The sequence below is a fragment of the Carettochelys insculpta genome, chromosome 19, assembly GCF_033958435.1.
Source record: "Carettochelys insculpta isolate YL-2023 chromosome 19, ASM3395843v1, whole genome shotgun sequence".
In the NCBI taxonomy this organism is placed as follows: Eukaryota; Metazoa; Chordata; order Testudines; family Carettochelyidae; genus Carettochelys; species Carettochelys insculpta.
This window is the reverse complement of record NC_134155.1, coordinates 3,854,446-3,863,971: the sequence shown is the minus strand read 5'-3', so window position 1 is coordinate 3,863,971 and position 9,526 is coordinate 3,854,446. Positions and strand designations below refer to the sequence as shown.

The window sequence follows — 9,526 nt, the reverse complement described above, 5'->3', positions numbered from 1 at the left end:
TTTATGCCCTTTGCTGTATTCACTCTTATTTAACCACACTGACGCTGTGCATGTGGGGTATTTGGATTTGCCTTTTCTGTTTATTCCCCCTTTCCCTAACTTATGCAGCACTGACAAACATTTCACTTTTTATAAAATGTACTGATTTGACCTTATTTGAAGTGTGCGTGGAAAGACAGCTTTTTTGGGTCAGCAATGAAGGGTCCTGTAGCACCTTATAGACTAACAGAAAAGTTTTGAGCATGAGCTTTTGTGAGCACAGACTCACTTCAACAGATGCTGGTCTTTTTTGGGTCGGATCCCATTAGTTTAATACGACATCTCCAAAAAAAAGAAAAAGAAAAAAAGGATCTATCTTTTGCAGGTCTCTGCGGCTGTATGCCAGGTCTTGGCAAAAGAAACCACCGCAAACATCTGTCGCCTCCGGCCCCCCCCGGCTAACATTTTAACGCACAGGTCACACCATCAGGCGTTGGAATTGAAAATTTTGAGAGGACAACACTCGGTCAGTTCGTGTTAGTGCAACACGTAATTCAGTAACTGATTACCCCTCCCCCAGCTAACGTTGCGCTGTAACCTTCTCCTCGCTGCTTACTGTCCCCAACCACGCTCAATGACTGGCACCTGCCCCAGGTCCTTTCTCTCTTCCCCCCAGCGAGTTACTGTTATGTTCTCCCCCGTCCCCGCTGACATCCCAACCGACGGTCACGTCTCTGCTCCCCCAGAGTCAGTGCCCCCTGCCCTCCCGGTCTCACCGCTGAATGGCTACTTCCCCTAAGGCCATGCCTCGGGCATCCCACTCAATCCCTCCTCCGGGGGGGGGAGCTCTTTACCGCTGCACAGACCGAAGGGTCCTGGCAGCAGAGTAGTGACACCCCTCCCTCCGCTACCCAGGGGGCGGAACCGCCCGGTGTCAGTAGGGCGCAGACAGAGAATAGAAGATGGTCTAGTGTTCGTGATCTGCCACAACGCCATGGGAGCAAACGGGAAACGACTCTGGCTGTGCCATTTTGTTACGTAGCTGTTAGGACTCGGGCAAAGGGGGAGGAGCCGCCCGAGCGAGGGGGGAGGGGAGAGAAGATGGCGGCGGCAGCAGCGGCTGTGGAGCTGAGGCTGAGGTGAGAGAGTTCGTGAGCGTTGACGCTCGCTAGAGCCGGCCGCCAGCCCAGATCTAGCGTCGCGCTGCCGGTAAGAGGGGGAGGGTTTCGCCGGGCAACTGGGGGAGGTGTGGTCGCCGTTTTGGGCATCGGGGCCTAGTGTGGCAGCCGTAAGGAGGCGGAGGCTCCGGGCCGTTCTCTTCCTTCCTCCCTCCCCAGGCACCGAGGAGATGTAATGTTTGGCTGCCCACCCCTCGTCCCCCGCCGCCGCGGTGCGGGCGGAAGAGTAGGGCGGGAGGGCGGGCGGAGTGGGGTGCAGGGGGAGGGGGGCTGCCTCGAGAGAGCACAGGGCGGTGGTGGGGGTGAGCTGCGAACAGCATGGGGTGGGAGCGGGGTAGGTGTTGGGGGTGAGGCCTGGGGTGCAGCAGGGCGGGCTGCTGCCAGGAGGTTGCTGGACACGTTCCAGAGCATCGCTGTTCTCCGGGAGATCGGCCTCTCCTTGGGAGGGGCGGGGGTGCAGAAAACTCAACCCTCCGGGAACGTGGAGCTCAGCGTGTGGTTGTTCCGGTCACTGGGTGCCTGCAGATGTCCTGCAGGTGGGGAAGCGCAACTGCTGCCCCAGAGCTGCCTCCCCATGTTCCACATTAGGGTAGGGGGCGGAGTAGCTGCTGATGCCGAGACTGACGCTGACTTGTGGAGTTAGGGTCTGTAAACATCCCGAATTTCTGCATGGTGTTGCCGGAGTCCGAATTGTCTGAACTTGAGGGTCCAGAACTCTGTGCCTGATCAGCTGCTATGCTTCACAACTGATTATTGGTATTGTTGTAAAAGTATATTTTGTTGGTTTTAATTGGTCATCTGTCCACTTTATCTACTCTTAATATTAAATGCATGGAGGGACATGTAGTTCTGAATATACTGTACTAGTGCCTAAAGTTTTTGCTTTTTAGGCTTGGAAAAAGGTGATTTCTTAACTATCTTTCTTCCTTTATGCTTGCAAAGAGTTGTGTAACCTTAGGGAAAAACTAATAGTGTATCCAGGTTGTCGATATTTCCCTTATCCATAGTGAGTTAACTTGGAATACTAGGCTTTATGTCAACATATTTACCTTGTATGACATTTTAAACAACCGTTTCCCAAAGTGTGGTACTCATACTACCAATGGTATGCAAAAGGATTTCAAGGGGTACATGGCAGAAAATAAATTACTGAAAATCAGAAGATAAGCCCTGGGAGAGAGAATACGCAGATGAGGCTGAAATCCTGAAAGGGGCATGCAACTGTTTTATGTTTGAGAAACACTGTTTTAAACCAGTAGAGTCCATGAGTAATGACTGCTGAATATGTATACTAGATTTATGTATTTCTTCTTATTTTTTGTTATAGACTTCCTTGTTTGAGGAAAAGCTGTGCTGTATTCTGTTTTTATAGTGATGATTTGATGATGAGCATAAGTTGAGGAACTGAATACAAAAAGATACCACAATAGTATGTTTCTTTTCACATAAGGACTATATCCAAATCTTTTTTTTTTTTTTGCTGGCCCTAGACTGCATGGTAAAAAGCCAATGTTTTGCAATTAAGCAGGAATAGGTTTTGAAAAAGTGTATAGTATTTAAAGTGGATTTATAATCTACTGAAATGTAGTTTGTAATGGGGGACTAAGTCTAGGAAAGTTTAGAGAAGTGGATTCTTTGCAGATATTTTAAATTGGAACTTTTGTGACCACACTGTTAATTTTTCTTGGCATTGCTTTCTCTTAGGTTCCTTGGCATGGTTACATTTTTTATATAAATTAATCTACAAGTTGATTTGTTAATTTTTGTATTTGAAAGTGTATTGTATGATAATGCTGGTTAATGCTTACTAATGATACTATTTATGCCTAGGAATGAGTAACATTTAGGAGTTTTTGTGCTGTTGGAGTTACTGCTTTCACTGGGAAGTGGACACAGTGCCATAATGAAAATATTTTTCCTATTGAGTCTCATGTATTTTAACCTACAAGGCAGATAACTATACTTTGAATATGTGATGAAGGATTTGCTGATGCAAAAAATATCAAAATGTCGTAGTCTTAGCAGGGTAGAAATGAATATATTCTAAATGCTTTCAGAACCCATACAGGTTACTTATTTTGTCATCCATATCAGTCTTTCTGCTTCTTACAGAATTCTAATTTAAAATTCCATTCATTCTGATCTTTTGATTTAAATGGACAGCGTCATCTAGAAATAAACTTTAAAAAATGCGATTTATAATAGCTATGCCTGCCTCTGAATCTTTCTTCACTTTCTCTTCACCTGTTGCTGTGGCCTTATAATTACATCTTATCTACTAAAAGTGTTTATTTTCCTAGTTGGTGTGGGTGAGACTTTTACAAACAAGGAGACTGGACTCCACACAAACTGCTGTCAATTGCACGAATTTAAAACAAACAAACAAACCACCCTCTCAATCTTTCCATTATAGTTGTTTTAGTTGTTACTTATAGCAGTATATTGTCATCCACAAATGTGTTTTTATTGATTTCTTGCATTAACTTTTCCTGTGTATATATAATATTAGTTGTATCTCTTCAGTTCAGTGTGGGTCTAATTTTCTTTAAAAGTTCTTGGCCGTTTTTGTGTTCAGTATATATAGCTTATCTTTCACTTACATTTTTTTACTCCCCTTAAGTTTGCTTCTTCATTGTGTGTTTCCTTAAGCAACCAAACTATTCATTGACTAACTTTAAAAAAAATTGTAATGATCATTGTAAATTGGAAACCAATTGTGCTGCATTGTATTTGCATGCATTATAATACAGTTATAAGCAAGAATACGACTTTTATAGTGGTTTGTTCATGTTATAAAATGTTTCCTGAATGCTAGTCTGACAGTCTTATACTCGTTTGTGAACTTGACTCAAATCCAAACCAACGTGATAAGTGAAGAATGAATAAATTAACTTCATGTGCTACATAGTCCTTCCACTGTAGATGATCCGGATGAAAATTCTGACCTATGCACCATTGCTGTCTGTAAATATTTAGTTTGGTCTATTTTTAAATTATGCAGATAATCTGGAATGTGCTCAATATATTTCCCACTTAAACTGAAACTCTCTCTTACTGCTTCTCTGTCTAGCAATTATACTGTGTATGGTAGCAAATTCTTCACTATTTTGCCTTCCTTTTTTTTTTTCCCCCCCATTCTCACTGATAAATCACTACATGCTTGAAATCACTTGGATCCCTTGGAACTTCACCTTGGAATATTAGTCTACATGAACAAAATTCCAATTTATCTTGGAGCTAAAGGTCTCATAGAATACTAGAAGAAACTTGTATTTCTTATCACCACATATCCAAAACACTTAAACCATGCTGCCTGATTAGTCCTAGACTGATTTGATATGCAGTGTGTTTGTTTCTTAATGCTTGTGGGATATGTTGGTCTATGTTTTCCCCCCATTCATGACTTCAAAAGTTATTTCAAAATAGAGATCTTATTTGTATGAAGGTGTGTTAGTCAGCCTCTATAAAAATCCTATTGTGCAAGAGCTCAAAACAATCAAAAACTCAGCCCAGACAAATACAATTTAGTCATTGCTGGTGGGACTTAACAGTCCTGGTGCTTTGGCTGACTGGGAGATGTAAGGCTGAAAATAAGATCTAGAAAATGCTTTCTTAAAATCATTCTCTTGTTTCCTTTTGCTAATTGTACTTCAGGGGAAGTGAATTTAGGTAATCCTTTCAGCAGTCATCTTGAAGTGACACTGTCGGGGTGAGGAACCTTTTTTGGGTTGGGGACCATTGTGACCAATAGACAAATCAGGCAGACCTGAGAAGCAAAAACTAAGCAAAAAGCCCAACACCACACTTCACTGATGTGGTGCTCAACTGAGTTGTTGGAGAGTGGAGGTCTGGGCGTGAGGGAGGGTGCAGGAGTGGGCCGGGAATTGAGGTGGGGTGGTGTCTGGGAGGGAGGGTGCAGGAGTAGGATAGGGGGATGGGTCTAGGTGAGAGGAAAAATGCAGGGAAGGGTTTAGGGAGTGTGGTCTGGAACAGAGGAGACTGGGATGGAGGAAGCAGAAGCAGCATATGGAGGGGGAGTCTGGGCGGGAAGGGGTGTAGGAGAAAATGGGATGACAGTCAAGATAGGAAGGTGTGGAGGATTTGGGATGTGAGTTCTGGGAGAGAGGATGCAGGAAGTTGGTGGGAGTGGAGTTCTGGGTGGGAGGGGGTGCAGGAGCTATCTGCGGGGAGCAGGCCTCAGTGACAGTGGTGCATTTACCTTTGCAGCACCCCTGGATGCATGTGGCTCTACTCCTCTCCCCCCTGCTCCCAGGCACCATCCTCTGCTGCTCTGATTTGGCAGGAATTCCGGCCAAATCAGAGCAGCAGTAGGAGGTCTCCAGGCAGGCTGCCCAGGCCACCGCTCCTCCCACAACCTCTTTCCCCCTGGCTGGGAGAATTGCAGCAGGTGGTAGTGGAACCTGGAGCCACTTGCTGCTTCCTGACCCCCCAATAGAGCCCATGGTCTAGATGTGAAGCATGGCTTTCCTGATCTGGACCGTGAGGCTCAGCTCTCCAAACCCTCCTCCTGTTGCTGATTGGATTCTATGGAGGAGGCCCCGACCCTCAGGGTCTGGATCCAAACAAGCTCTGGGCCAAATCTGGACCATGAGCTGAGAGCTCCCCACTCCTGCTGTGTGCGCTTATCACCAGGGAAAGTGGAAAATAGCCTTTTTTTGGCTGTAGGGAAACAGGTGGTGAGATACTGTGGAAAAATTGCTTTGGTAAGTTATCAGCAGATCACCCATAGAGACTTTACTGAAGCGGTCATGAAGGGCAAAAATGTTTTGCAAACCATTTTTGAGAGAATCCTTGTTTCAAGGCAGCTGACTAACAAATGTTGAATGTGGTTTTAACTTGTATCCAGAGTATTCTGTTGAATAATACATGGAGATACAAGTATCTTATAGAACTGGAAGGGACCTTGAGAGGTCGTGGAGTCTAGTCCCCTGCCCTCACAGTGGGACCTATCACCATCCCTGACAGATTTTTTTTTTAAGTGTGTTTGCCCCAGGCCCCTAAATAACTTCCTCAAGGATTGAGCTCACATCCCTGGGTTTCGCAGGCCAACGCTCAAACCATTGAGCTACCCTCCCCACCCCCAAATAAAAATGTACCTGTCCCTCATCCTGACATATATAACTACTGACTTGTGGCATTACCTGGAATCTGTGGTCTGAGCCTCTCAAAAGGGTTCTGTGTGTAAAGGTTCATGTTTTCTGTTACGTAGCACGTGCTCCAATCTCCATACTGAACATGATAAAAAGAAATAATCCTTTTATCTGGTATGCCACTTTTCAACTGGTATGGAGTCTTAGACAACAATATTGGTATTGCTTCCAAGTGTTAAATTGCATATCAATCTGGAGTGTAAGACTGAATTTGTCTCGAGTCCATTTGAACTTGTATTTTCATGTGCTTCTGTTCACTCTGAAGCACTGTGTGCTTGATACTCAAAGGCATGTAAGGTGGGTGCTTGGGTATTGCTTGACAGAACAATTATCTGTGTCTATTAGTGGTAAAGGTTCTGTGGTTTCTGTACTTGTTAATTGTGGACTTTAATAGTATTTTAAAAATACCAAAATGTTAATCCCATACTTATAGGCTGTGTCTACAAGGGCACATATCTTCGAAATAGCCAGATTTTGAAGATTACTAATGAGGCACTGAATTGAATATTCAGCACCTCATTAGCATTAGGACGCTTCCGGCCGCGGTGCTTTGAAAGCGTGTGGCTCGGCGCGGCTTCATGGGGATCCTTTTCGAAAGGACCCCACACCTTTCGAAATCCTCTTATCCCAATCACTGATTGGAATAAGGGGATTTCAGAAGGTGCGGGGTCCTTTTGAAAAGGACCCTCATGGAGCCGCACACTTTCAAAAGTGGCGCATTCGAAGCACTGCGGCCGGAAGCGTCCTAATGCTAATGAGGTGCTGAATATTCAATTCAGCGCTTCATTAGTAATCTTCAAAATGGCCATTAGCATGGCTATTTCAAAGATTTGTGCCCGTGTAGACAAACCTATACTGCATATGATCTACACATTATTCATTGTGCTAAGAAAGGGCTATAATTTTACAAGAAATCTAAATGAAATTTGAGCTACACGAGGGTTTCCCAGACTTTATATAGTTGGGACCCACGTTTTTTTCAGTACGTTTTTTGGCCCAAAATATAAACTCATATGAAAAATGAATGAATTTTTCACTGTTTATTATTTGTTTACACTAGTAATAGGACACAGCAACAATTTGTATATTTTCTAAGGACTGGCATTTTTTTTTCCAAGGGCTGATACTGAGCTGTGGACTACACTTTGGGAAACATTGAGCTACACAGTTTCACCTAATCCAGTAAACTAACAGAGGCAGTTCTTGGGGACCGCTATCTTACTCATAATTTATACCAGTGTGAATTAATGATTGGAATGGTTCTAGTGTACTCTAATACATTACTTGTAGCCAAATTTTGAAGTGACTTCAGGATGGAGTAGCTATCTTAACCCTTAATTTGTTTCATTTTGTTGGGATAAATTAGATTTTCAAAGGACTGTTTTAAGTCTATTAACTGTATGTGTTACGCAGTCCTTTAAATTAGTCCCTAATAAGAATCTGCTCTAAGTGTTTGTTACATTTTAAAAAAGCAAATCTCCTGCACAACAGTATATGGTTTGAAACATTGTTTGGCAAAAATTTGTATGTCTAACAGGAATAACTTCAATTGGTGGTTATACTTTAAAATTTTCATAGCGTTCAGTATATTTCCAGGCAGCTCGTAATAGAAAAACTTAGTTTCACGTTGTATGAACTGTTCTTCCATGTCCTGAATTAGAATTTACATCAGTAGTATTTATTAAACAGTTTTTGGTATCTTCCAAGTGTTAATTGACGGGCTTCTCAAAAAACGGTAATCGTTTGATCCTCTGGGTTAGCATTTTGGGCAATGTTGGGTCTTCTGAGTGCAGTGATTGCTTCTTAGTTTCTGTTTTTATCTGAAACGTTTAGTTTATTATTATGTCATAATTTGTCTCAAGTCAAATTCAAGTTGTCTTTAGAACCTAGTACTTTTGACATCCGTGGGGGTGGGATGGGGGAGGAGGAATGGGATGTGGTAGGAGAATGCAGGTTGGAGAACTGTGACCACACAGTGAAGTTCCTACATGTCCCATTTATTTAAAGGTTATTTCTCTGATGACTGGCCACCTCTAGCTAAAAATATCTTCTATGTAATTACTTTTGGTAGGTATCAAAACTCTCTTGATCAAGCTTTGAGGAAGCAGACTGTGCCTTATACAGGAAGAATGATTGTATAGTATATTTCTGTATATTTCTTATTTGAGGTTTGAGATTAGAGCATGTGACACAATGCTGCTAAAGCCAAATGAAGCATGCGAAGTTCAGCATATTTAAATATAAGGTTTTGTGAACTTCGAAATCATGCAATTTGGATTATTATTTTCTAGCTTGTAAATTTTTCATGCGTGGCTTCTAGTTTTCAGTTCATAGGGGGCTAACTTTCATGGTTTTATATGGTTTTCTCTTGTTTGACCTAATGGAGGAGGAGATGTGGTGGTGAAGAAACTAGGAGATGCATGAAATGACTTCAGAATGAAATCTGTATAATATTGCATAGTTATCTTGTGAACATTCAAATGAAGTTTTAAATCCATAACACCTAACTACAGATGTTGAATTATCCTCTCTTTGGTTTTACCTATCTTATTAGCTACCACTAATTTAACCGCACTTTAATCAAGAAAATGTTTACACTCCATCACGCCTAATAAGTAATTGGCGTATGTCCCAGATCTCATGGTTTCCTGTTGTGGTGACTTTCGTTGGCCAACAAGGGCTGAATGGGAGTTCCTTTCGCGTATATGAGTGCCAGTTCTTTGTTAGCCACACCTGTAATTGAAGAGGGATGAGAGTTTTCCCCCCTCTCACTATCTCTGATGATGGCAAATGAGAAACTAGAAACTAAAATTTACCTCGTTTACTAGCGAATGGTCTGATTCCATACATATTAGCTTTTGTTTGAGGTACATACTCTTCTACAAACAGCATGCTTTTTTTTTTTCTCTCCCCGCCCACCCCACAAGGTGAGAGGATGGTTTGTTAGATAGTACTTACGAGATATTACTAAAGCCTGTCCTTTCCTTAGGAACAGATTGTTTCAAACATTACATGGCCTAATTCCTTTTCATGTGGTTTTCCATTTAATGCATCATAGCTTCATTTAACCCTAGCCTTGCATTTCTGTTCACATAAACAACTTTTTATTTAACATCTTAAATTACTGCCTGGTGATTAATATAGAACTTAGCTGGATAACTGCTTTTGTAGATTGCACCCTATGAAGTCAGCAACTGT

General features: G+C 42.5%; 1 protein-coding gene across 13 annotated transcripts in view; it reads left to right on the top strand.

Moving 5' to 3' along the window:
- The first annotated feature begins 1,058 nt into the window (after positions 1–1,058).
- NCOR1 (nuclear receptor corepressor 1) overlaps positions 1,059–9,526 on the top strand; it is a 111,434-nt gene continuing 102,966 nt past the window's right edge. For 12 of the 13 annotated variants that reach the window (XM_075013590.1, XM_075013584.1, XM_075013578.1 and 9 more), the window contains exon 1: positions 1,059–1,188. The gene's annotated coding sequence lies outside the window, so the exon portion shown is untranslated. The remainder of the gene's footprint in view (positions 1,189–9,526) is intronic. The other variant, XM_075013577.1, reaches the window with a different exon arrangement.